This window comes from Zonotrichia leucophrys, chromosome 10 (genome assembly GCF_028769735.1).
Source record: "Zonotrichia leucophrys gambelii isolate GWCS_2022_RI chromosome 10, RI_Zleu_2.0, whole genome shotgun sequence".
NCBI lineage: Eukaryota > Metazoa > Chordata > Aves > Passeriformes > Passerellidae > Zonotrichia > Zonotrichia leucophrys.
Genome location: NC_088180.1, coordinates 279,609 through 307,581, shown reverse-complemented (window position 1 = coordinate 307,581; position 27,973 = coordinate 279,609). Strand labels below are relative to the sequence as shown.

Genomic DNA, 27,973 nt, shown 5'->3' with positions numbered 1-27,973 from the left:
GTACATATTTTGTGGTTGTCCTAAAAACTTCTCAAAGATGCAAAAAAAAAAGAAAGTAAAAAAATTTTATATATGACCCTTTAAAATCAGGAGTTGAGCTTCTCAACTCCTATTAACCTGTCATTGCATCTTCTGGCAGTGCAATTCTATAACTTCCAATCATTCTCAACTGTAGTTTACTAAATATTTGGAGGATTACCACTCAGATTCTGGATTGTACTTCTTCCCTTGATAAATCACTTAAGGGGCAAGGGGGGAGTGAAGGAGTGTATAGAAAGCAGTTGCCAAATTTGTAAAAACTGAAGGGAACAGCTGCTTAATACATGTGTTAATCAGCTGTATTGCTGCCCATGGCATGTGAAGGGGGTTTTTGATATCCAGAATACTATGAGCAAAGAGACCCCTGTGGCTGTGCAAAAGTTTTAACTTTAGGGAAAATCAGTGCATAGAACACAGCAAAACACATTTTGTGTTAAACCTGGGCACATGAACTTAGGGCATGAGCTTTGTGATTGAGGTTGGTTTTTTTCTTCACACAGCTGAGTAACTATACGGTTTCTTAAATAAACTGGAAGATAGACTGTTGACCCCTTAGGCCATTTTAATTTTAGACACCTAAATTTAGAGTTTGGACTCTCATTTAGAGCATTGGATTTGAGAGATTTGGACTGGAACCCAAGAGCTTCACCCTGTCCCTACTGACATTAGTGTCATCTCTCTGAACCTCTCCCTAATACTAAAATTAATAGCACTTCTTTCTTTCTTGACACCTCCTCAAATTGCTTTAATTATTTTTTCACTCATTTTGCTTCAGAAGGTATATATGTTGCAGTTCCTTTTATTAAAAGCAAAATTTGAAGTAGATATGGAATGCAGAGAGTTTTTTGACTTTAATTAGAAATGTACAACTGTCTGCTTTAGGTGAAGCTTACCATGGAGCTCTTCAAATAGCTGTGCTATGTGTTCTGTCATAAAATGAATTAATAGATTACCCAAAGAAAGGTTGCTTATTATGATTTTTTTAGAGTTAACAAATGTGTTCCCATCATTGCCTGGATTGTAAAGTAAAAGTTATAATAGATAGTGAATCTTTAGGATTTCATAGTCAAGAATACATCTTCAAGTAAAAAAAGTTACTACATCTGTATAGAGGAGAGCTTGACAGATGTTTGTGTTTTAGAAGGGAAAATAGTCTTTGATATCCTCAGCACAATTGCTGAGGATGCTGTTACTGCAGTTCAGCTTTGGAAGTCAGATCCAGCACATTCTGTGCTGGGAGTATTAAAATCAGATCAATGCAGCTTTACATGAAACCAGTGGTCTCCAGCTATATAGAAAATGTGGCCTAAAGTCCTTATCAGAGAGATTTCTGAGTTGGGGTGTACAGCAGGCATGTGCTGGAGTTCCAAAGTGCATTAGGGATGCTGATCCATTATAGTGTCCCAGTATACTGCAAAACCAGTACTGGAAGTGACACTGAATTCCTTTAATCACTCTTTTATTCTCAGCAGCTCAGTGGAATTAAGCTTTGGGCCAGACAGTGGCAGCTAGAAGCCGTTTATGTGAGCTCTGCAGAAAGCAGCCATCATGAAGAGTTCTTTATTTTTATGTGTAATTTGGGAAGAGAGTAGTGTTATTTTCCGGTGGTGTCAAGAAACTAATATATATTTTATGAACCATTTTTGTTTCATGTTTCAATGCTATCCAAGTGCAAATGTCAGCAAAATGTCTCATCCCCCACCTTTCCAAAGCCATAAACAACCTCAGCAGTGCCAATTCTCTGAGATTTGTTACTAATACAGTCTTTTTTCTTTTTAAATTACACATATCAACAGCTGTACAATAATTCTGCATAGTCATTAAGGCACAAGATACAGAGATAAAGTCTGTGCCTTTCATGAACCTTCTCCTGAGCAAGGCCCCAGAAGAAAGCAGCAGTCTTGTGTCAGAAGAGTGAAAGGGTAAGGAAGCATAGCCAGGGTATCACTTGAGGCCTGCAGGCATGTGCTGATGAGCTCAGTCACTACACATTTCCCAGATTAAGAGAAGTAAGACAGTAAAAAATATGCTTACAGTTCATCAGAAGTAAAAGCTTGCTTTTTCCCTTAAATCACTGGTACAATTTTAATTTCTTCCAAATTATGAGAAGCAGTAGAATTGTTAAAATTTCCAGCATGCTGCCTTTCACACAATTCTTTTATTATAGTTCTGATGAATATTTTTTTTTGGTAGCAATATTTCACTTTTCTACATTTTAGAAAGCCCAAAGTAGCTTGACTTGGATGATTGGATACAGCTTTATCTGAGGAATATGTACTCCTGTCTAATCAGAAATGCTATTAATGGTCTACAGCTATTAGATGCAGATGTAATATCCAGTTTGGGTTGTGTTCTAGATAACAGAAGAAATAGATTATGTAGAAAATTGTTTAGGATAAGATTGGTGTGTGTTTCATAGATGTTCCATGGTTTGGGTGGATGCATGAAGACTCAATTTGAATAGTTTATCTTTTTCAATAGGCTGGATTATACAATCCAAAAGAACTTCGAATACTGAGAACAAAAGGTTTTCTAATTCTGTTGTGTTTTTCCTTAGAAATAGCTGAGTTTGATGAGATGCCTTTCTGAAAGGCAATCAGATTTGGTATAGGAGATTCCATGTATTGGAGAATGAAATGTGATAGTTAAGGCTAAGTGAGAATTGAATTCAACAGATATCCAAGGGAAAAATCTGTAAATCAAAGCAGCTACAGAATGCAAGCCCTAGTACTGTAGCTTTCTGAAAGGATGCTGTGCAAAAATAGTTGTAAAATGTATTTGTAGCAGTGGGAAACAAATATTTCAAATAAGCAAGTATAAGTTTATGACTGAATACTTCGCCATTCCCTTTTCTGTCGGTTTCAAAACCTTCCATAGGTTTTGAAAATAAATTCTGGTTTGGTATGTCATCCAGTTAATTTTAAAATTAATTTTATTATTCAAACAAGAATCATTTTGTAATGCAACAGCTTAGACTGGGAGTTTGAGACAGAATTTACTGAATTTTCTATCTAGTGTACTACAGCAATCTGTGCAACTGGGTAGTTAAAGATGCTGTGCAAATTCAATAATTAAATGATAACAGACTTATTTTTCTAAAAAGCTTGCTCATCTGTCAGAAATCATTATTTTCTTTTTCTTCGTACACATACACATTTTGCCTACAGTGTGTGGGGGCGGCTTTGCTGTGGGTGTCTGAGAATGTGCTTTTGATTGATGAGCTAAGCTGTTTCTTCAGGTACTGCAGCAAATAACTTTGGATGCAGCACTCCACAAAGTGCAGCTCCCAAAGAGAGAGGCGGGGAGAGGAGCTGCTCCTGCAGTGCTCCTGCTCCTGCCACAGCCTTGGCTTTCTCTGGGAGCTGCCATGGGGAAAACGCCTGCTCAGGGTTGGCTCCTCCAAAAGCTGAGCCACGGCTGTGGTCAGTGAATGATGGATGGAATGCAGAAGTAATAATTCTGAGCTCTGGGGACTCTAAAATGGGGTCTTTTAGTAGGAAAGGGAATTGAGCAACTTACTACCTAATAAAATACTCACATTACCGCAGTGGCTTTGATTTAGTAACTGTTGTGTTTCAGGAAGTTTTTATTGTTAGTTTTTCTCTCTAGGAATGGGATGGAGGATTTCCTATAAAAATGATATTTCTGTTAACTTTCATAATTTGACATAATCTCCCCTTCCCATTCTTTTGTTTTCTGGGTCTCAGAAGGATTTTCCCAATAATTTGGTTGATGGAACAAAGGCCATCAAGCTTTTGTGACTGTACATTGGTAACTTGGTTTGCCAGCTTATCTTCAAGTAATATTTTCACCTCTGGCAATATATTCCCTGATTCTGTACGTGTTACTGGTTCACCAAGGCAGCAACTTTATTTCTATTTTACTGTAATTTTAGAAGGTGTTTTCTTGTCTTCAAGCTTGAAACATATTTTGGCAGCTAATATCACTCTAAATGAGAAAACAGGAAAAACTGGAACAGGGCAAACAGCATAGCTGTAGCACAGTGTGTTAATTTTTGGAATATCAGAAGTCCTAGCAGCTTTTGACACGTTTTCTTGCTGAAGCTGGGGGAAAAAAAAGACTTCTGGTAAGGGCCTAAAGAAATGAATGCTGTGTATTTCCAAGGTTTTCAGCAAAGGAGCACGTTAAGTATGTGAGTAGCCAGAAGACTCTTTGTTCATCCCTTTCCTGCCATCCAGTATCTACAGGCTGGGCAGAGGGACTTTATTTGGTGCAAATTTTAACAGAGCTGGTTTTCCTTGCATCAGTGTATTCCTATTTGTGGAATATTTGTCATATGGCCCTATTACAATTTAAAGGAAAATAATTTAAATAATTCCTCCTGTGTGCCATTAATTTTACACTAAAATATAAGTTTCCCTGCAGGTTTAGGAACAATTGACTTCGCAGCTTTTCCAGACAGTCTTGTCCACTGCTAGAGAGGCAGCTGAATCTCCCAGATACAGTACAGTATGCTAAATATTTTGTTATTTAGACACTGGAAAACTCCTGTTAAACTTTCCAGTTTGCTGGAAGGATGCCTACTTGCAAAAAACCTCATCATTTCTACAGTGTCTGTGGCATCACTTAAAGTTGCAGTTATTTTGCCCCACCAGTCATTGAGTAAAAAGACCTCTGCAAAAGGAGGCATAAGCTGCTGTGCCTTTCATTTTGTCAATACCTGTGTGTGCTGGGAGGTTTTGGGGTGTTCTTTTGCTTTTTTTACCTTTTTTTTTTTTTCAGGGAGGCTGATGCTTTGAAGAATGGTTGGACTGGCTGTGATAGGGACTCACTATTGGGTGTAAATACAGTGTCAGCATCATCAGTGAGCAAAATCCTCCCCCTGTTCTTGTCATTTGTTAATATTTGAAAGCCAAGCAACTTGCAGAGCCTGGGGTCTCACTCACCTCCTCTGGGTGCCAAAGCCTTTCTTTGCAGAATCAGTACGGCAGAACTTGTGCAGGTGTGCAAAGAGCTTTGCTTCTGACTTTGAAGTATCTCATCTAATGAGTCCTCCAGTTCTTCAGGGGAGTGGCCAGGAAATAAATAGATTTTTGTAAAAGGAATCAGCATTTCTCTTCCTTTTTTTGCAGTGGATGGTAGACAAAATATGTAGGCTGATTTTGTGAGATGGGAAGATGTGTGTCTGCTGAGGGACAGCTCTGCCAACAAATAGAACATAGCAGGGGGTTTTGTTGCCATTTTGACTTCAGAGTCCATTTCACTGCTTGCTAGATGCCAGTGAACATAAGATTCCTTTTTGGACTTAAAACCAAAATTGTACCTCAATGTTTGCCTACCTGCTTCTATCAATAATAGTTCCTATACATATAGAATTCTTCATAAGACAAAATTTCTAGGGGCTTGGTAGAATCCTTTTTGAGATACAGATTTTTCAAGAAGTTTTGTTGGGTTTTATTTCAATAATGCAAAGATATTGCATATTTTCAGAACTTATGTGATAATGAAAATTCACCTTTTATTTCCAGCAGTTTGACTGAAAACTGCATTGCCTGATGTCCACACAGCACAATAAAAACTGTTCTGAAAGTCTGCAGTTTATTTATTTGTACAATAAACAAACAATACAAAAATCCATATTGCAAGTGCTACCTTAGCAGATGACTATGCTTGGAAAAACCAATGACTAAGAAGTTAGGAAGTGATAAAAGATGATTTATCTAGAATCAGTGTCTTATGTTTACTTATTACAATGCAACCTTGTAATAAAGTCGTTTATTAGGTCTCAATTTCAAGGTTGTAACTTGAGCATTTCCAACATATCTGAAAAGAGTCACCACAGAAGGTTTTTCAAAACAGAACAATGTTTTTTAAAGATTAACTGGCTTTGATCATCAGTTCCTCTTCCATATCAATAGATGTGTTTTTTTCTGTTTTGCAGATACTCTTTGAAAGTTTTGCCTGGTACTGGTTTAAATAGGAAGGCCTTTCACAAACTTGTTGAGGGTTTTTTATAAAGGTTTCTGTGAGGTCAGAGATCTGTGAAGGCTCATAGCCCACCCACGCAAGTGTGAGGGGGCAGCACTGCAGTTGAGAGAGCTCTCTATTTATAACTAGGATGTTTTCTAGTCAGCCCTTTATGAATTAAAAGGAAATTTCTCTTCTTATGAGATGCTCTAACTACTTCCAGACAAAGAAAATGTCTTAAGCTAAAAATCTATTGCCATGCCTGACAGTCCACAGGCTAAAACAGGCAAGGTGAATGTGTGACTGCATTTAATGGTGTCCCCAGCTGTCAGGGTGCAAACTGCCAGTGGACACTTGGGAATGGAAAAGGAGTGGCAGTGACTGGCAGGTGTGACTCCCAGGGTCCCTGTCCTGACAGCCCAAGTGCCGTGCACTGTCACGTAGAATCCTGCTGGGTGCTTGCAGCACCAACATGAGGCTTTATTGAGCTGTAAAAGTGTCTTTTTAAAGCCTAAGGCTAAATCTCAACTCATTTATTTTTTTGAAGGTGATTTTCTAGTACTGTAGGAGTACTGATCTGCCTATATGTGAGATGAGAGGTGAAATTTCTACAAGATCTTCTTACAACACAAGCTTTGCAAAAATAAAAATTAACTATTTACTTTGGCGGGGTAAGAGGAGATTTAGTTGTAGCCTAAAATTACGAGAACAGAGAAGAAGACAAATGATAGTAGGAATATCTTTTTAAGCATAGACATGGTATAATGAGCTCTATGACTTAGAAAACGGGGCTAAATAAAGCAGAATGGAAGCACATGACCAAATTTTCAGTGGCAAGTTTAATTAACCATCTGGAATCTGAGGGCTTTTCCACCAGCTGAAGTCTTTCAATCAGTGCTGGTTGTCTTTCTAAAATCAGTCTTGTAGATTAAATGAATAGAATCATAGAAGTAGTAATGTTGGAGAAGACCTTCAAGTTAATCGAGTCCAGCCTTTGACCAGACACCACCACGCTCACTAATTGTCCTGTGAAGTGCCGCATCTACTCATCTCCTGAGCTCTTGCAGGGATGGTGACTCCAGCACTCCTCCAGGGAGCCTCTCCCAGTGCTTAGCCACTCTTTCAGTGAAGCAATTCTTCCTCATGTCCAACCTGAACCTCCACTGGCACAACCTGAAGCCATTTCCCCTTACCCTGTTGGTTCTAATTAAGAGAAGAGGCTGACTTGCTCCAGCACCTCATTGTCCTTCTTGTGACACTCCCGCGCAAGCTGGTGTCACCTGCAGCTGGACTGTCCCCAAAACTGAGCCCTGGGGGACACCTCTAGTGACTGACCAACTGGATTTAGCTCCATTCCAATGGAAGTCACTGCCTTCATACAAAGATGACACAATTAATTTCTTTGGCTTGCCTTACACAAGAGCTAGGCAGTCAGAGCCCCTGAATTACACTACTGTCCTCTAAATTACTACTTTGACTTCAATTCCATTCTTAAATTTATGAGGATAAAATGTCAATTTTTAAAATTATATATTTGGAACAAATTTAATTGGTCAAAACTCTAGTTTTAAAAATGTCTTGTTTAATTTTTTTCCCATTTGTTCATTACAAAATTCTGATTAACCTTTTATTAATAATTTTCCTTAAAAAGTTATATCTTAATATCTCTAGTAAATGACATTTTGAGAAAAATGCAGTGAAAGGGAAGGAAAAAATCCCAGTGAACGCCTTTCTGTTACGTCTTTTTAGATGTCCAGAGTGTTGGAGATCAAAAAAATAAATATTTCAGTTTACTTTTAATATGAGTCCAGCTGTAACTTTAATTGTTCTGGTTTATGTTTGGTGAAATTTCAATTCATAACAATTCAGTGTTAGATCAGGTTAAAAAAGCAATGCTTGACCAAGTTTTCAGAGTGGGTTGATTGCAGTTACCTGCTTATGATTTTTTGAGTTACAGATCTCGACAACTGGAAGAACAGTTTTGCTGTTTTCTAGAAACTTAGTATTCCTGTGGTCACTGCACTTAATGGAAAAATTAAGGCAAAAGCTTTCTCAGTGTCTGCATCGTTCCATGTGCCTAATTGGATGAGTAAGGAAAGTTGTGGATGTTATTTTCAGAGGAAGTGTCTTATGGCATGAGTTGGTTCATGTTGTAAATCACAAGCTACTGCCCTTCAAGGCAGCCCACAGGCATAAAAGCCTGTGACCACTGTAAGCCTCTTGCAAGACAATGTGCAGCTCTGTGATTGTTGACCCCCTTTGCTTTTCTTCAGTTTTGCACAGCACTGTATGAACGTTTCTCCACTTGCTTGTTTCACCTTCCTTTTTCAATGTGCCAGATTATGGCTGCAATTGAGGAAAACCAAGAAAGAAGAAAAATTCCTTCCCCTTCTGTGTATGAAAAAAATTAAGTTATGAAAGTATATGGGAATATGCTAATACATGCTTCTTTTATTTATACATGCTTGTAAATGTACTTGCCTTTTCTAAGAGCTCATTCTTGACAAAAACCTGGAAACACTGGAAAAAGGTACAGGTTCCCTGTCATGCAGCTGATCTGTGTCCATTACGTACTTTGTACCTTGCTGCCATCTGTCCATTGGCACACTGCAGGGATAGAATAATAGGGGAAAATTCCAGTTAACTGTGAAGCAGCACACAGCAGTTATTGGTGGATTTCTGATCCATGGAACAACATCAAGTGCTCCTTGACTTAAAGACTTCCTAAAAATCTTTCGACCTTTTCTTCATATGATATTGTATTAGTTCTAAAATATGTTGCAATAACTAAACATTGTTTTAAACTGAATTTAAGAAATCTAGACTGAAATGTTGAGAAAATAATGTAAAATATGACAAATGTATTACTTTTAATATATATATTGAGAGAGAGAGAAAGAATCTACATTATGCTATCTGTTTTTCTACAGTAGTTCAAGGGTTCAGGAGTGATCATTGCTGAAAACCTCACTCCAGCAGGGCTCTTCCATAGGAAACTTGATGTGCTTACAATCAACCTGCTGAATTGCACATTATCTGCAATTGTCAGTAACCTGTTCTATGTGACCTGTCCTAGTCAGGCAGCACTGCAGCATTTTAGGATGGGAGTGCTTACAGCCCTCAACTGAGTCTGATGAGTGCCTGCAAGGTCAAGGGAAGCCTTGCTCAGGTAGATTTTGATTCTGCAAGCTGTTCCATTTGGCTCTAATTGTCTGTGCATTTGGAATATTCATGTCCATGGGGGACAGGATTACCAATGGAGTAAATCCTGGCCCTCTCCAAGTACAAATTTCTGTGTTATTACTCTTTACTTGCTTCATTCATTCAGGTACAAATTTCTGTGTTATTACTCTTTGCTTGCTTCATTCATTCAGGGACAAATGCCTTCATTGAGCTCACAGACACTTCTTTGCTATTTTGTTTAGAAATAATTTGCAAACCTTTGTTAGGAAAGAAAACTGAGACAGGAAATGTAGATAAAATCATGAGGGTGCAGATACTGGGGTGGGTTGTAAAGCTCTGCTTAGACAGCTCCTCTGGTGGAAGTCCATAAGAATTTACACAAATTCAGCAAAAATCTTGTTTCAGGTTATAGTTTAAAAGATATTTTCTTGGTCCTCTGGAGACATTAAAATATTTCAGGGAAGAACTGGTTGCAGTATAGTTCAGCTTTTCCCAAGACATCTCTTTGAGGTTTATTCCTTAGATGACATCCCTCTGTTCAGGTCGTAAACACCGGGAGTCAGTAGTTCAGTGTCTTTGGCTAATACTATTTATAATGTTTGTTCTGTCTCTGTAAGCAAGTCATAGAATTAAAATTATGATTTCTTCTTGATGTCTCAGAGGAACATGCAGTTATAGAAGCAGAATTTTGTTTTTTACTGTGACATTGACAGTATTCATGAAAGTCTGTGGTACACAGATGCAGACCCTTAAGCTGATCTAGACAACAAATCCCTTATGAAAGATGGTAGGGTTTTTTCCCTTCTCCAAAAAGAAGTGCCTTCCTGTGGTTGGGAAATGTTTTTATAAGGGAGATAGGGATAATCTGAATAGGGAGCTCACTCTCTCTTGGAATATTGATCAATATCTGCTTCAGCAATAAAATAACATTTAGGTAGAATGAGAATTTCCAAAGCGTCTGGAGAATATTGACAGCCTTGCATTATTTATTTTTGAGGATGAAGCTATAGAGAAAAATTTGTTTTATTTTCTTCTCTTAGTAAGGACACACAAAAGCTTCTAAAGTTTAGGGAAATTAAAACCAGTAAATTAGCATTTTAGTATAGTGAATTTTTTCATCTGTGTTCTGAAGATTTTGATATTCCTAGAATGATAATTCTTCCCTCCTGGAGGCAGTATCAGAATGACCAGTTCTTAGGAAGTTCAGCCTCTAACAAAGAAGGGTGTTCTGTCCTGCTCCAGTGATTTGTTCTCTGTGGGTTTCTGTGTCTGGAACTTGTGTGAGGTTGGTTCTTGTCTGGGCCTTTGGAGGATTGCCTGGGAATTCCAGTAGTGACTCTAATCAAGCCATGGGACATTCAGTTGGAGTCGCAGTTCCTCTGAGATGCAGAGAAATCCTAGAATTGTGTTTGGCTCAGATGTACCACGAGTGTGCAGAAGAGATTTGCACATGGCAGAGCAATCCAGCTTGCCTAAGACAGAGAGCTTGGCATCCTGTCTGACCTAAATACTGTTTGTTTTCTGACAAACAGAATTTCAGAATTTTCTGACAAACAGAAAATCATAAATGGCAATATAAGACATAATTAAAGCTTTCTTCCCATATTCAATTTCCAGTGCATCAGTTCTGGGGAACCTAAGTAGAGATAAAGGGGGTGGGGAAGGGACCACACTGCAGTAGGCAGCAGATGGACCAAGCCAGTCTTTACCCTGTTACATGAGTAATTGCAGAGCTCTGATTTAGAGATGGAAAAATGTGCATGTTAATCTAGAAACCTTTTTTGTCTGGAAAAACCCCCACAGATTCTTGAGAAGCACATTGCAAATCATGAGGACAATTTGGGATTCCTGTTCCGGGTTTTTTTTCTGAAATACTTGGTCTGCCCGGAGCATTAGGAAAATCTGGCTACCCTATTCAAAGTGTATCTCAGCTGGCTCTTTGCTGAAGCTATTTGTGACTTTTGTAAATGTTATTGCAGTGATAATCTACAGTGTGTCCTCACGTCTGCTCGAGTGTTAATTAGTTTATTGTTTTATGTAGTGTGTTAAAAGGTTTTCTGTTCCATTTGAAGTTTGAACTGTAATTCAGTGATGCCCCACAGGTAAGGCAGAGTTACAGAGCAGGAGGTTAGGACGTGGTATCCCTTTCCTGCTGAGTTGCTGCCTTGGCATATTATCTCTTTGACATCTTTGGTAGATGAGTATCTGAAAAGAGAGTGAAAGATGACAAAGAGATTTTGTTTTCTCATCTTCGGTATTAGGCATCTCACTCTCCTCTTATGGTGGGTTTTTCTGTTTCAGTTTGTGTCTCAGCAGGAAATATTCCAATTAACTTACGTCACAGATGTACCTTGTTGAAGATCACAGCTCATTTTCCCAGGCACTGCTACAGTTTTGTTACGTGGAAATTTTTTAAAAAAGGCAATACCCTCTCTTTTTACAATTTAGTATAATAATGCTGGAACTCTGTAGTACTTGAAACTCTGTTTATGGTCAGTTGCACTGTTTTGTCTCCAGCCTATTGCTCAATTCCCTTCCAGCTGTAAAATCCTGTTGTATTTTCTGACTGCTCAAACTGGGGCTGGTTTTCTCCTGTGCTGCCCAGTGTCCTTCCAGTCAGTGACATAGTTGCTCAATTGGAAATTCAGGCAGGCACAGTTCTGTTCATGACTTGAACAGGTTTTTACTAGTGCAGGATGACAATCTTTCTATTGAACATTGGCCTGTGGGCATGCTGGATGCATTTCTATTTTATTCATATGTAAAGATGCTCTGCCAGTATCACTGTGCAACATGTTGATTTTTTCTGGAAGAATGGCATATTTTGCTGAGGTTTACAAATGATATTTAAGTTGCTGTATATGTGATTCTTCCTTAGCCAGCTAACAACACAAAGTTTTAGTCTTTAATTAACAAAAAGATTCTTTTTCTTTCAGTGAAAGGTAGTGTTTATGACACTTTGCCAGGTCAACCTTGGAGATGTTTTATCCTTGAGCAGTGTTCAGTCATTTGTAGTGAGGGTAAAGATACTTTTTTCTTTAATAGGCTACAGTAATATCTAGATTATGTGTAAGGGGATAGAATATGAGAAAATAAAGGTAGTGTGTAAATAATCTTACCCCTAAGGAGTTGCAGCTGGGTCAATGATCAAAGATTATTTGTTAATAATAATCAGGCCTGCCTTTAACAGGCCACAGCTGAACCAATGAGAAGAAGATGCTATAAAAGAGTGGGGTGGCTGCTTGGGAAGGGTACTGGAGTCAGCTGGCTCCTCTGTGAAGGGGAAAGAGTCAGGGATCTGAGGAGCTGCCCACGAGAAACACCCAGAAGGTTTGGAACTTTTGTGATAAGGAGACAACAGCATGGAACCCCTGCAATAAAATGGCAACATTATGAGGCAATAGTGGTTCTATATTGCACTATCTGTTCTTTCTAAACCCATAATTCATCATTCTCCAACTGTCTTGGTCACAATATGCATTTCAGACAAAATACAATCTAACAACTAAGTGCAAAAAGAGCTTAAATACTTACCTTTAGGGGTAATAATAACCACCATACTCAGTTCAGTTTCTGATGGATTTCTGCTATTGGCCAAGCTGTTATGTTTAAATGTTGAGCTTCCTTAAATTACATGTTGCTTACTTGTCACTGTGTTTGAATCACTTTGATCCGTAGTTCTACTGAGGATTTTGTTCTCTACTTTGACCTTTGTGCTGCACTTCAGAGCTCTTTACTTTGTCAAACACTACAGCAAGTGAGTGTATTTTGAAACGTTGCCTTGAATTTTTTGCCAGACTTCATGCGTGTGGTCTCAGGTGCTTCCAAAGTGCTTCTGTAGACGGCTGGTTCCCCTGCTAGCGATTACACACACTTTGGATGCAACTGGCAAAGGAACAAAGCCGAGCGGGATGGAGTTCCAGAGCCCTGGCAGTGCCACCTTTCTCCCCGTGCCAAGGGACGTGTGTCAGGTTCACCCGCCCCACTGCCAGGAGTGGGGCAGCTGTGGCTCTTCAGACTCTGCCTTTTGCCATTTCCACCTCTGTCACAGGGCATGTGTGTCTTGTCTGAGAAAATGCCCCTGAGGAGTTGCTTAAGACACTGCAGGTTAAATAAAGGCACAAAGTCAATCCTTCTGGAAGGCTTGGGAAGTGAAATGGAACTTAATCACCTTACAGTCATTTTAGGGTTTATTGTCATTTTTTCTCGTTGTGTTTTGTTGTATACTGCTTCATGCATGGGATATGACACTAAAAAGAGCTATTTGTCTTCTGTTGTAATTTACCTTCTTTCTGCTAGAGAGAGAAGAATACATAGATGATAAGTTTAGGGGGATAATATGGAATATCCTCTAGAAAATTTCATACTGGCTTCTGCCACACGATGCCTTAACACACAAAATAATTAAAGAAAAAAGAGACAAGCAAACTAATGGAGTACTACTTAGGATATTTTTTTTTAAATTAGTGCCTCTTACTTTTCCATAGAAATTATTAAAGCAAAAGCCATTTGCTATAAACAAATTTCCCATTTCCCACTTTAAAAAATGTGGAATGTCTTTCTCTTTCTTCTGCTAAAACATCTGGGGCTCAATGAAAGCAGCCTGTGGAGAAATTAAATGAACTGTTACATTTCTGTGTTGTCAGATGTCTGTCAGCTGCTGGTAAGAAGACTATTAAATAAATCCTTTAGGCTCTAACTGCATGTCTTACCATAGGGTTAGGGATAAATGTGTATCAAGTTCTCTGTTTTAAAATGACAGCTTCTCCCAAATGGGAAGAAAATTTGGTGGCAGTGATGTTAGTGAAGAGATGTATATTATCTAGAGATAAAAGTATGTATATTTCTATCTGTATAAATATATCAATAATACACAGGCATATAGATGCAGTATAGATGTAATCTACCTATATGTTGTATATAGATTCTATAAGCATGTAATGTCTCTATACAGTTTAATGTGTGCATGGCATTTTCTTTCTGTCCATAAAAAGTCACTTTTATTTTTTATATTTATGATGCTTTTATTCTAAGGCATTTGACTTCTGTTTATTAAAATATTTGCTCAGTTCTTTGCATGTTACTTGGTAAGCTGCTCAAAAATTATAGCAGATGTGGGGGGATTATACTCCTTTTTATTAATGGGTGGGACAGTTGGGAAATTAAAATCAGTTCTAGGGATTGAAGTAGGAAGTTCATCTACAGAGAATCATGTTTTTCTTATTGTCTACTTTTGTAAGGGAAGATATGGAAATAATTTCTCTGCCTTCAGCTGAAGAATATATGAAGCGGATAACATAAGAAATCTGTGATAATCTTGTGTACACAACTCTCTAACATGACATTTAATTTTTTTAGTCTATGACAAGGTTATGTTTCTTGCAGTTTGCATTAGGTGCTCCATGATGTCTTCCTTAAACCTTGTAAAAAATCTAATTTGGTGAAAAGTAAAAAAAAAAAAAAAAAAAAAACCAACAAAATTTCTATTTATTAGTTTCTCCTAGTAGTTTAAAAGATGAAAGAAGCAGAGATTAGGGGATTGTTTGGTTAATTGGTTGGTTGGTTGGTTTGATGGTGGATATTTTTTCATCTTTTTCAATGAGTTTTGATACCTTCTACTGTGCAGTTACATGTTTGTGTGCTATACCACAGAGCAGATCCAAGAAAATTCTTGGTAGGAAAATTTACAAAATGTACAGTGTGCTTGCTGGTAGGCTTTAGTAACAGATTACATTTGTCACTAAGCTTTACAGTACCAGCCATGTGTAAATATATTTTCTTAATGTATTCTGGTCTACATGTTGTGTCTCAGATGAGAGAATTAATTAGATGGGGAATTCCAGGGCTGGATTATGTCAGTGGCAAGTAAATCGACTTGTCTTCAGTTGATGTTAAGTTCTTTTTAAGATTAGTGTAATTAGTCTGATTTTACAGGTGTAGAAACTGATTTGGAAGAGCAGAGTTACCCCCTGGGTTTGTGGGAGCCCTGTGAAGCACATCTGGGGCTGTGGGAAGGCGGATACAGCGCTGAGCTGCTGCTGGAACTGCACCTGGGTGTCTGTCTGACATCTGACCCTAACTGAAGACATGTAGGGAAGCATCTCCTTTGCCATGGGCTGGAGAGAACCAGAACCTTTGCAGATCAGCTCTGTGTGTGGCACTGTCTGCTGCACTTAACATCAGGCTGTTATTGAACAGTGTGGGATCCCCACTGTAAATTCATGGCCCCTTTACAGTGTTTAGATGTGCCTGAGATTTTTCTCTTTTCTCTCTTTCCACTTTCTGGACAAGTTTTAATGTTGTCCTCGACAGCTGGTAACACTGAGGAAAAGAGTGAGGAGAGGGATTTGAGGCAAGTGTTGTTCTGTGTCCCATTGAAATGCAAGTGCCTCTTAATGTGTCAGGATGTACAAGCAGGAGGAAAAGAATAGAGAAATGTGTGAGCAGAGGTGAAGAACTGTCATACTGTACTGAATAGGCAGAGTAGGCTGATATCATTGCCCCCATAGGAACAAAAAAACCCCAGAGAGATGCTGGGCTTGATTACATCAGTTCGTAAAATGGGCTTTGCTTTCCTCTTTGCACTACCAGCTTTGATGCAAAGGCTGAGGTAATGCAAGAACTCTTAGTAGAAGTGCAAAACAACCATGTTGTAATTTTTTTAGCTTCAGAGAGGATTCTTTGTTATTGAGGGAATGGTGATTGTGCCACTCATTTTAGTAAGTACCTTTTACAACAGATGACATTCAGCTGGACTGTCAGAGACACATTTTCATCCTTTCATGCCATTTATAAGAGTCCTGGTTGAAATGGAAAATTTTACTTCTTCATCTTCTTTTACACATACACAGTAACTTGAATAGAGAAGAATGGAAGTCCTGCATCATTTTAATGCATTGAAATATGCAAATACACTTCCTTTTTTTTTGGTTGTTGAACTTTCTGCTTGTTCTGCCAATAAATATGAGAATTTGAATGGGTCCTACTAAGAATGCTTATTGAAGCAGGGTTCCCAGCTTGCTGCAGAGGGGGGCTTGGGCTCAGGTAGAACACCTAGACTGGCCAATATTGAAACAGTTGCCTTTGCAACTTGTTCCAGGAACATGGGTAAATAAGGCTCTGCACCCTTACCTAGCTATTTGCAAAATGAGAGCTTAATTGTGTTTTGGTGTAGGTTATTGATACGCACACACATAGATATTGTAATGAACTTGGGGTTTAGGAAACATGTAGTTGTGTTGCAGAGCTCTACTGTCTTTGTTAAATAGTAGCTATCAGTGTTAAATTGCTTATCCTGTACATCACATCTGAATTTCATACTTTATACCAGCATGGTTTGAGAAATGGTTAGAATGTGGTTTTCACAGGGACTGAGAGGACGTGTACTGGGGAATGCCCTTAATAAAAGGGAACCATTAAGGGTGTTGTGAAAATAATATTGATTTAGCACATGAGAAATAACAGTAACTATTTTATTTAGCATACTAAAAAATGTGGAGTAGGAGGAGGGTAATTTTTGGAGCAAAACTTAGCATTGTGAAGTGAGGGCATCCTGGGTCATTTTGCCAATGAAACTCTATAACCATGTAAACATAAAACATCAGCTTGAAACACTTAATCTAAAATGTTGGGCATTTCTCCTTTAAAGTTCTGTCTTGCCTACTTTTGAAAAAGTAGAGTTAAGCAGTTTAAAATTTTGTTTCCTATGGTATGCAATATGTAAGGACTTTCTGTTAATATCATACTATTCTGTTAATATCATACTACATACATACATCAGATAATTCTGTTGCTTACAAGAGAAAACAATTTTGTGATGTATTTCCCTCTCATATTAGGAAAAAACCCACATCTGCCCATAAAATTTACAATTTTCCAAAGGATATAGGAAAATTATATTAAAACAAAAAGGGAGGAGGGGTGTGAAGCAAGCATTCAAATTTCCATGGAAGCTCTGTGTTTATGTAAAGTACAGCAGCTGCACTGCAAATTCCCCTCTCTGGATGACCTCAGTTCTGAACAAGACAGACTGTTCTGGGTGCAGGTGTGATTACTGAATTATTTGTTCTGTTTTAGTGTCAGTCAGTTACAGAGAAGTATTATGGGAGTAAAGTGAATTGGTAGATTTGGTATTCCACAGTTCCCTATGTGCCTTCCTGCTATTGCAGAAATAGTTTATTTTATTCTCTTGAATTGCATTAGTTAAATAGGACAGACAAGAGGAAGGGACTCCAGCAACAACCTCTGAATACATCAGGCAGACAGAAAGGCAGAACTGCACTGAAGATACTGCTCGACATAAAAGACAGTTTTGACAGCTGAATTAGGATATTTTTTTAAGGGGTTTGTATAGGTTGTTGGAATTGAGAATTGTAATTTGCTTCTCCATGCTTCTTGAGAAATACAGCTGTGAGAAATGCTCACTCCTAACACATGCATCCAGTCAGCCTTGGTCTGAATGGGATTGCTCTTGTGAACCTGCCAGCAGTTTTCCAACCTACCTTATGTCACATTGGGTGTCTGTACTTATTTATGTTCTGTGTGCCTTTTATCTCTTACTGGTTTATGCAATTTTATAGGAAAACCCTTTTCTTTCATCAGTGTTTGGTGCAGGCTGCCAGAGAGCAGGACTAATGTACTGAAATGTGGCTGCTTTCCTCACACTTGTCTCCAGCCAGGCAGGTGCAGTCAGACTGGAACCTGAGTTCCTGAACACCTGATGTGCAGCATGTCAGCTTTTCAGGCTCTTGGAAGAATCAGCACAGATCTAGAACCCACAAAACTGAGTCCTTACAGAAAGATGAGTGTAGTTTCCTCCAAATAATTAGCAAATCCAGGCTCTGCTTTGACAGCCATTCACTGTAAGAGCTAGTCACTGTAAGATGTGTGACTTCAGCAGCCAAGACAAACTTGCACTTGTAGGAGGTTTTCCCTTTTATTGCTGGAAGGGCAGTAAAAGGACATGGCACTTCATGTGAGTGGCAGTCCTGTACAGGTTAAGGAGTGATGGCAATGGTATTTTTATACATCCACTATTCTGTTCCTTCTTGCTTCAAACATGCTCCTGACAGGACTGGCTTCGTGTGAGGCACAGAGCATTAGTACAGAAATGTGTGTGAGGATTTGGAAACATTTTTTTAAAAGGCAAGGGGATTAAGATTGCTATGCAAAAAACAATGTACTTGTAAACACTTTTGTGTTGTGTTTAATAAGCTTGCATTATGCTGTGTGCTTTAAGTAAAAAACAGATGGAAAATGGAAGGATATTTGCTGAGACTGATTGTAAATACTGATCTTGTTTCTGATCCAATGCAGTTTCTTTAAATGATCTAATTGAAGACATATAGGGGAACAGATCAGATATCTCTGAGGATTAGCAAGGGTTTTGGGTGAGTAGTGAATGATAAACAGGTCAAAGGAATGTGTAATCAGTGCAGTCACACTACAGCATGATTCTCCTGAGCATGACAATTGCATACCTTTCTTTTAAACCATCTGAAGCAGATCTTCCTCATGAAATTGGTAATGTGCTCATGGTAGGACTTGGAAACACATCAACATTTCTGATGGTGGGAAGTGGAAGTAGTGGAAGAGGGATTTGGCAGGGTCAAGGGCAGTTTGAGCACCACGCACTGCTGTTGGTGTTGGGAGTAGTGAGACACTGTGGTGGTAAACAGCTGGGGTTTCTCTGAGTCACTCCTTCTCCCTTCCCACCTTGTGGCTCTGTCTACCTGCGTGGGTGGCCAGGTGCGTTTCTAGGCAAGGAAGTAATTAAAATTGATGTCACATCTCACAGTCATGTTAGGGGGGAGAGGGGACACGATTGCATCTTTTTGTTACCTGTTTTGGAGCCTTTGTGCACTCACAAAGTGAGTGCTGCATGTGACCATCAGTAAAAAGGGCAGGGGACCAACACAGCTTGTATCTTTAGTCTCACCTGTCTGTGATACGCCAGGCACTAGGCTGCACATCGCTGTTCAGGAGCAGGAAGGGTCTTGTTCAGAAACACAACTGTGAATAAATTCTTGTATTCATCTGCCCATCTGCTTTCTGGGGATGGATGGTGGTTTTAGGTCGATAGCAGTTGATTTGATCAAGGGTAAAAAGTTAGGGATGATACAACTGGGGACACGTTAACTTCAACAGGTAGCATGGCTTGTGCTTGGATTAATTCTGCCTCCTGCTGAGAAAAACTGGTGCAATAATAAAGTGTCTGGGCTGGGTGTCTTGGAGCTTGAGGAAGGTCACAAGTCAGAGTTCATGGTGTGCTCACTGTCCTGCGCTAACAACTTGTGTCTGTTGACATCAGGGCTGGACATTTTGCTTCAGAAAAGGCACCTCCATGTAGAAACTTGGGGCAAGGTTGCTACCTCAGCATGAGGCTACAGTAACCTGGAATAGTATTTTGTGTATGTGTTCTTTTGTTAGCTGGTGTAAGGTAGAGCAGAGAGTCATCCTGCTTCATTTAACAATAAATTCTGACACACCTGAGCCAAGGGGGCCAGCTGGAAGAAGATACTGAAACCCCCCAGTAAGTGAGATAGCATCATGTAGCATTCAAACAAGTTATATATAACTTGAGATAAATAAGAGTTGTTTCTTTATGATCTTTGAACTTGTTTGCATGTTTCTTATTTGTTCTTTCAGATAAAACAGTGAAGTCTTTAACTGCTCCAGAAGAAGAGGATCCGGAAGGAAAATGTCTCTGGCAAAGAAGTATCAGGTAACACTGGTAGTGGGGAAATTCTTAATTTTAAAAATATTTATCTGAATCAGTCTTGATGAATTGAGTTACACCTGAATTTGAAGTTACATGTTCAGAGGAAAAAAAATCTTGAGTTTTCAGTCACTGAAACCAGAAAAGTGCCTGCTTTTCGTTTTTATGTAAAGTGCTACTGCTTTTGATATGCAAGTAGTGCACTATACTTTGTAACCTCAGTCTTCTAGAGAGCAAAAGGAAGGGCAGAGAAAAATCTGTGTGGTGCAGGAATTCAAATGATACGGAGACAGGGTTCCTACTCCCTTTCACAATGCAGTCCTAAATTCCAGTAAAGCACAAAGAGATGAAATCAGCTTGGACTCTGAGGGCAAGGATTGCCCTGTGTTGTAAGGGGCATTTGATAATTCCTGGGTACCATGAGTATAAAAGGTAACTGAGATGACTGAATGTTAAAGGAGCTGGAGCAAGCAGTAATAGAACTGAGTGGGCTGTAGCCAAGTGACAGCTCATCATATAATCATCATGTTTTCCACTTAGAGCATCTCTGAAAAACAAGAAAGATGGTTTAATTCTTTCTGCTTTTCCTCTAAAAAGAGATTTTGAATAATTGTTTTTTGGAAAACCTTCATTGACTTCTGGGCTTTGGTACATATTTTGAGTGATAGAAGAGTTATTGCCTGGGGTTCAAAATATATTCTCACACTCAGACACCCCTCATTAGATCATAGGAGAATTACCCTTAGTCATTTTTCTTTTTCCTTAATTGCCTTCTCTTGCACAGAGGTCAGGTTGGCTCTGCTGGCATTTCATGGTGTAGAAGCAATCACTGAGGAAAGCAGGGATTTGTGCATGTTTTGGTGTCTTTGATGCACCATTCTTCCTCCTGCCCACATCTCAGCCCTGAGGAGCTGCCAGAGGAACCCTGGATGGGCACAGATGGATCAGCTGAGTGGCTTTGAGGGCAGCCCCCTGCCCTCCCCATGGCTCAGCTGTACCATGGTGGGGAGCCAGGCCATTGTGCCCCCTTCTTCTCCCTCAATCCTCAGTCCCAAGAAACTGTTCTTGGGAAACAATGGTTCTGTGGTTATGTAAAATAGTAGCAGGTTCCCAGTTTTTATAGGAAGCTCTCACTAACCTCTAAGTCAGTGTTTTGTGTTTTTTTTTTTTTTAACATTATCAGGAGAATGGCTTTATTAGGTAAAATAGGATTTAACGGAAAATGGGTCTCATGAGATGATGCTAAAATCAATAGGAGATTGGACTTTATGCTATGAGTCTTGAAGACTACATATGTACTGTGTGGTCTAGTTTTGGGTTAGGAGCTTGTCAGGTGTTGTATCCAGAGGTGGCTTTGCAGTTGATAAAATATTATTCTTTTTAAAGTTAAATTGCATTTATTATTGGTAAAGGTGGAGCTGTCCCTATGAAGTTGATGAAGTGTTGCCCTTGAAGGGTGACGCTGTGGCTGTGTTTTCCTGTGAAGTCATCAAACTGTGTGGTTGGAGCAGAGTGTAGGAGAGTAATTCAACTTCTGTATTCTTTCAGAAGGGGTAGCTCTGTTACGAGCAGTGCACTCCACTAAAGTTTGTGCAGCTCTCTAGCAATAGGTTTTCCTACTGCAGCCCACCACTGAAGTGTCTGTATGACTGGAACTTGCTTTGCTGTTGGCTTTCAATTACTGTTGGGGGGTTGCATGTGTATGAGGTTCAGAAATAGCTTTTTCTCCGAAATTTGGGCCAGATAAGGTAACTGGAAATCATCAGAAATTAGGAATGTACATGCCAAAAGTCATTAATGTTCTGCCACCTAGGAATGAGTGAATGAAGGATATACATTCACATTTAATTAAGAATTCTGAGCTTTTAGTGGCTAGGGGAAAAAAGAGCTACTTATTTAATAGTGTTTTCAAAAGATGAATATGTTTAATAAAGTATAGGTGTTCACAGTATTGGGGAGGCAAAACCAAGCTTTATGGTCTTGTATTTACTTCTCAAGTATTTTTCTCTTGTATTTACAGACTGCTCAGACAGTCAGCAGAGCAGGTGTCACCAGGTGGCCCAAAGCCAGTGGTGCAGAGAAGGAAGGAATCCTCCTGTTCTGGCCTTCTGGGGTTCAGCATCACCTTTGAGTCAGTGCAGACTGCTTTTGCTGGGGAAGTGCTGTAAGGCAGATAGGTGGAGATTGGGGATAACATCCACTGTTGGTTCAATTCAGATGGTACCTATCTTATTTCAGAAGATGAATGTACAATGTAGATAATTGATCAGCTTGAGAGCTGAGATTTGGTATCTTTCTAGCGTGGGTGTGGAGAAGTGCCTTTGTTTTTGGTGATAAAGAACTATGTGTAAGATCTTGATTAAAAAGAGAGTTTTCCCTTGTGAAAAGGTCTCTAGCTTTTGACCAGTCAAACATTTGCTGTGTTTTCTGTGACTTCATGCTGTTACTACAGATGCTGACACATAACCAGACATCTGCCTCAAAGTGACATGTGCTAAAGGGACGGTACAGAAAGCTTCCCAGTATCTTGGTGATACTGCTTCTGTCACCAAACCCTTCATGAGTCATCAGAGATTGTAACATTTTGGTTCTGCCATAAACAAGACTCAGGTTGAATTTTGAAAGTATTATTAACCTTTATAGGAACTTACTGTAGATGTTTCATGTTCTTTCCAGAAAAATTTTCTTGTGGTTGTTTCAGTTTGACTCTAGTGCCATTTGTTTTTCTTTCATTATGGATGAATCATCAAATAGCTGAATGTAGAATTGAATTTGACTGCAGTCAAATTCATTGCTTGTATTGGCAATTACAATTTCATTTAAATCTGCAGTTCACACTTGTAAGAAGCTGTGGCTTTTGCTCTAGCCTCTTCACTGAAAGACACATTTTGCATCTCCACGCACATTATTTGTGCTGTCATAGGAATTAAACCCAATAAGGATGACACCAATATTCTTTCTCTCATTTTCCTAACCTCTGTTTTATTACCCAGTGGATGCATTTGAACATCCAGGGATGGTGTTAACAGGAGTCAGAGAAACCACAAGGGACTTTGCCCTACAGCCCCTTATGTATTAATTTTTTTCCTTCAGGTTTTTACTATCTAAAGAGATATTTGTTCTGGCTATCTTTTAACTTCTGCAATTGGAACAGCTGTTTATATTGGGCCTTCAGAGAGACCAAGGGGCACTTTGATGGCCAGTGACACTCTGAGAGGTCCTTCCTTGTGTGCTGTTTCTAACTGAGTTGTGAGTGTGCAGCAGCTGGGCAGGATGAGAGGGCACCAGGACAGACAGGAGCATTACTGATGCACCACTTGCTCTCACTGATTTGTGGCTGTAATGTGTGTGTGAAGGAAATGCTGCTGTTGCGAAGGAATCAGATGAACTCACAGATACTGAGCACCGTTTTTCATTTATAATTGTGTGTACTTGTACAATCTGCTCATAACAATAAAAACACTACAGTGAAACTGAGGTGAAGTTTGGGTAATGTTTCAGTCTAGAAGTGTGAAGTAAAGACTTTGGCAAGAATGAAAAAAGTATCTGGATTTTAAATCTCTTTAACATGTCTAAATTTGGCATTTTGGATTGTTTCCTATAATGCTGGGAATTAAAGATGTGTTAACTTCAGTAAAAAATGTTAGTAAAGTTTTAACAAATTTCTGCCAGTAGAAATTTGTTAAAATGTACATGTAAGTTCCTAACAGCATGGAGTTGTATCTTCATTTTCTAAATCTTCAATATGTTGGTTTTGTGACCACCACCACGAGCTGGAAATACTCTGTATATGAATATGGAGACTATTTAGCTCTTTCTGGTTGGGTAACCATGGTTGTTCTCCCTTTTCAGTGCAATTCCAAAGAACAGTGAACTTAATACTCCAGGTGGCTGACATGAGTTCACTAGGTGAGCTCAGCTCAGCCTGTGGAGCAGGTAGTGTCTAAGGGCTTTTAAAATGTCCAGCAAAGGTGTGTTATGTTGAAATCAATTTGTGCAACAGCATATACTTGGAAAAAAACACAGCTAAAAGAGTGGAAAAAGAAAATAGAAAAGAGTGGATTGGATTTTCTTTTTAATAAAGGAAAAAGTGTAACTAGGAGGGATAGAACTTGAAAGAATTGTGTGATGTCACAATTAATATTCTTAGTATTTAAAATTTATAAGAATGAAAGCCTCAAACACTTTAGATTACCTTTTAAGTCTTTGATGAATGATGCATAGATTAATAGAGAAGCAATCAGTGTCAAAGAAAAAAATGTTATTTGGTCACAGCATTGCTAAACAGACTGTAAAAGAAGAGTATGTGCAGGTCATTTTTGCTCTCTTAGCAGGTCTAGCAGATCAAAGCTATATAAACTAAAATATATCCAGTCAGGATGCAAAACACTTGAGAAAAAGCTCATTAAACCATGTAGGTCTATGCTTAATGGTAATTTAATTAATCTTGAGGATTCTTTTAGATGAGTCTACAGTGCTTGTTAGTCTTGGGGTTACTGTTTTTTTTAAATCATATTATTTTTCTTTTTAACAAAATGAGTAGTTTTCAATCTGCAGGTAAATTTTTCATAAGTAGAAACTGACTAAATCTATTGGATCTACTGGAGTATTTTACTCAATTCTGCCACAGACAGAACTGGTCAAACTGGTAGAAAACCAGTCCTCTAAACTGATTTTGAGGTGTGTTTCCTCTGTTTATCTAAGCCAAACAGGAAGGGGGCTGGATTCCTAAGAAGCTGCCAGCTGATGTAGATAGCATAGAATTTTTTTTTTCCATAATAATGCTACAGAAAATTATTCCAGGGTCAGAGTGTGTAGTGGGTATGACAAATGGATGCAGAACAGCAAATTAGTGTCACTTTTAGAATAAAACAGTAAAACTTGTTCTGCTCTTCTCTCCATCCTCACAGGCACATGATACTGCAGAGATTCAAAATCAGAAGTAAATCAACTGGACAGTTGCCTCCTGCCTTCCTAAATAGGCAAGCATATTAGCAACAGAAGAAGGGGCCTACCTACCTCATTCCTGTGAGTAGCTATAAACATCCCCTCCACCCCTCAAATCAGCATCTGCCAGGTAGTTGTTTTGGAAAGCTGAGCATAAGGATGTGGTGAAGAAAACAAAAATTTTAATTTGTTTTCTTATTGGCAACAATTAAGTGTAGCCAACCAAAGAAACCAACTGAAATTATTAATATGCTACCAACGTGCCTATTGCCTGTGACTACAAAGAGCTGATGGATGATGCGTTTTTACTCATTAAATCAACCTTTTCCTGTGCTTCCTAAAGCTTGCATGCTGCATAAGTTCCTAAAACCATCCATATCATTGCCATGTTAAACTGATGCTGCCGTTGATGTGTCACTGCAGAAGCTGTCCGAGGCTCAGTTCTTTGCTTTTGTATTTCTTAGCAGCTCATTCTGTAATAACATGGTGTAACCCATTGCGAGGCTTGAACAGAAGATCCCCAGTGACCCCCTTGGTCAGGGCAGTGAGCAGAACAATGTTTGCTGAATTGCTGCTGTGTAGCTGATATTCATGCTCTGCACTGCCTTTTCCTTGCTGACTTCTCTGTCCTTTCTCCAGAGAGAAGGTGGGTTTGCTACTGTGGATGCCTGCCTCGTTTGCTTCACCAAAATGATTTAGGGCATGCAGGAGAGAAGGGAGACTTTTGTAAGCAGAGCCTATCATGGTGAGTCAGATTTTGTCCCTGCTTTTGCTGTAGAGCTTCTCACTGTCCCTACACTGCTTAAACCAAACTGTTTACACAGAATTCTCTCTCCCCTGGAAGTATGTTACACATAACACTTCCTTGGTAGCAGTGCTGGATTGAGAGGTTCTTCCCTACTGCTTTTGCCTCCCCTGCCCTGTGAGGTCCACAAAAGTGCTTGGGGGGACCTTCAGCAAATTAAAGCAGCAAATTGAATGGAGCTGAAAATAATTACTCTCTACCATGTATGCATGAAAAGTATGAGAAACTGGTCTGTAGCTTTGATTTGGAACCACAGCATCTGTCTTGAACATCATCCTAAAATTAAGTACATGCAAACTGTATTTTTAATTTTGAGTTGCTAAATACCCTCTAAAATACCTCATACTAATACTCATACAGATTAATTCTGCATGACTATAGATTAAGTTTTCTGTCATTGTACACTGTGATTGTGAAGGAGTCCCAAGAGTACAGTCCCAGTCCATAGCACTGCAGCGTGGACATTGTATTTCCCCTGGTATCTTCATTTAATGGATTTGTTTCTAATTTTGAAGCTTAGCCTTAGGTTTGAAATTCACTGCAAAGAACTTTCTCAGCAGCAAGAGGGAGTAATGAAACATGGTTTGTTACGGAAGCATTGCTTTTCTCCCTCCTTCTCATGGTGATAATTCTGTCTCCTGTCTTGCCTTCTTTATTGCCTTCATTTTTCCATGTTTTCCCAGCCTCCCACTTCTGTGTTATCTCAGTTTTCATATCATCTCAGTACCTTGTATGGATGTGTCATGTCAAGCTTCTGGACAGAGGGTTCCCACATACTGCACTCAGACAGGCCTAAGCACCTGTGTGTTCTACAAATGTGACTGACAGTTTTGAGTTAATTCAGGATTAATTTAAACAAAACCAAATGCAATATCTTCTGAAAAATGTTTACTTTCAAGCAAACCTTCATACCAAATATGTGTAAACAGACTGGATCATGCATGGATAAGCAGAAAACCAAAGTCAGAGTTCACAAATCTTTCTTTCCTACTTTCAAGCATTAATTTGTCCAGTTCCTGTGTTGTTTTTTGGGGGCACTTTTTTTTGTTGTTGTTATTTGTTTTTGGTTTTGGGGTTGTTTTTGTGGGTTTAGTTTTTTGGATTTTTCTTATTGGTTTTTATTTTTTTTGTCTCTGACTGCCAGAGGTCTCTGCTTGAACATAGTTTCCATGTCTGTCTCTGCTTGAACAGAGATTCTTTGTCTCTTCCTTTCAGAAGTGGGACTTGATGTTCCAAATTGTCTTAAGGCTCTTGAACTATTGCTGAGCTCATCAGTTCTCTCTGTAGCTGATGCGCAAATTTTTTCTAAGCTCCACCCTCCTCTGTGCATACTGGATTTTATTTAAGCTTTTGAGGATTAAGTATGGTATTAGTAAAACCTTTGGGATTCTTGCTGAGAATTGTACAAGTATCCATTTTGATCGTGGAGAAACAGCAGTATCCATGTTTTGAATACAGAATTTTTCCTTTGGAACCCTTGTCACTTCAGAAATCCTTGTGAGTTTGGGCACTGCACTCAGCATCTGTGAGTCCCTGTCTTTCTGCTTGGGTGTCAGACTACTTTGATTTGTCCTTGCCAGATCACCAGCACTGAGCAGATTGCATTGCTCTGTTCTGCTGGGACAAAGTCAGTCCATGTTAATGGCTTCTTTAATCTTTTAAAAGTGATTATTTTATTTGGGGCAGTGGTTCCAGCCAATTCCATTCTCTTGCTAGGGATAGTAGTCAAACAGAGATAAGCAGTGCCTGAATAAGACAAGTCAGATTCTAATCTTGTCTCATTTTGTGCCTAATTTATCTGAAAAAAAATTCTGAACTTGGTTCTCAGAAGTCATAACATTGCATGGCTTATGTGGTTTACCTTCTCCTACTGGTTAGCCCTCTATATACCATTAAGTCTTATGTATCTCATCTAAACCAGATTTATTCAATGTATTTTGTTTGTGCATCTGAATTGTCTAATTCTACTGTATACTTATGTTAGATTTTGGATTTTAAGGTCCAGAAGAGGGAAAAATTAGAGCAGACCAAGGAACCTGCAGACTTGAACAGGAGGAAATTCAATTATCTATTATTCCACCTTGCATACGGTTTTTTTAACGGTCTAAGTCTCTTTTAAGCTACTGATTGTTTTTGTAAAAACAGATCCTTCTTGGATATTTCTTTTACCAACTTCACAGAACTTACTTCTCTAAAGCCCTGATGCCCTGGTTTAGATGGCTAAATCTCCAAGTCACAGGTGCTGTTTGTTGCTGTCTTGAGCTGTGGGAGCCCTTCAGGTTCTACTGAGCTCAGTGTCTGCTAGGGCAAGGTGGTGGTCTGGCTTGTAAATAAGCCCAAGTATCTCTCACCCT

General features: G+C 39.0%; 1 protein-coding gene across 7 annotated transcripts in view; it reads left to right on the top strand.

Annotated features, from left to right (window-relative positions):
* The window catches only part of OTUD7A (OTU deubiquitinase 7A), a 108,098-nt gene that overhangs the window by 15,860 nt on the left and 64,265 nt on the right, over window positions 1-27,973 (top strand). For 5 of the 7 annotated variants that reach the window (XM_064721731.1, XM_064721733.1, XM_064721734.1 and 2 more), the window contains exons 2-4: window positions 19,798-19,873; window positions 24,778-24,895; window positions 25,454-25,559. The gene's annotated coding sequence lies outside the window, so the exon portion shown is untranslated. Of the gene's footprint in view, window positions 1-12,405; window positions 12,481-19,797; window positions 19,874-24,777; window positions 24,896-25,453; window positions 25,560-27,973 lie in introns of those variants that run through there. The other 2 variants (XM_064721735.1, XM_064721730.1) reach the window with 2 other exon arrangements.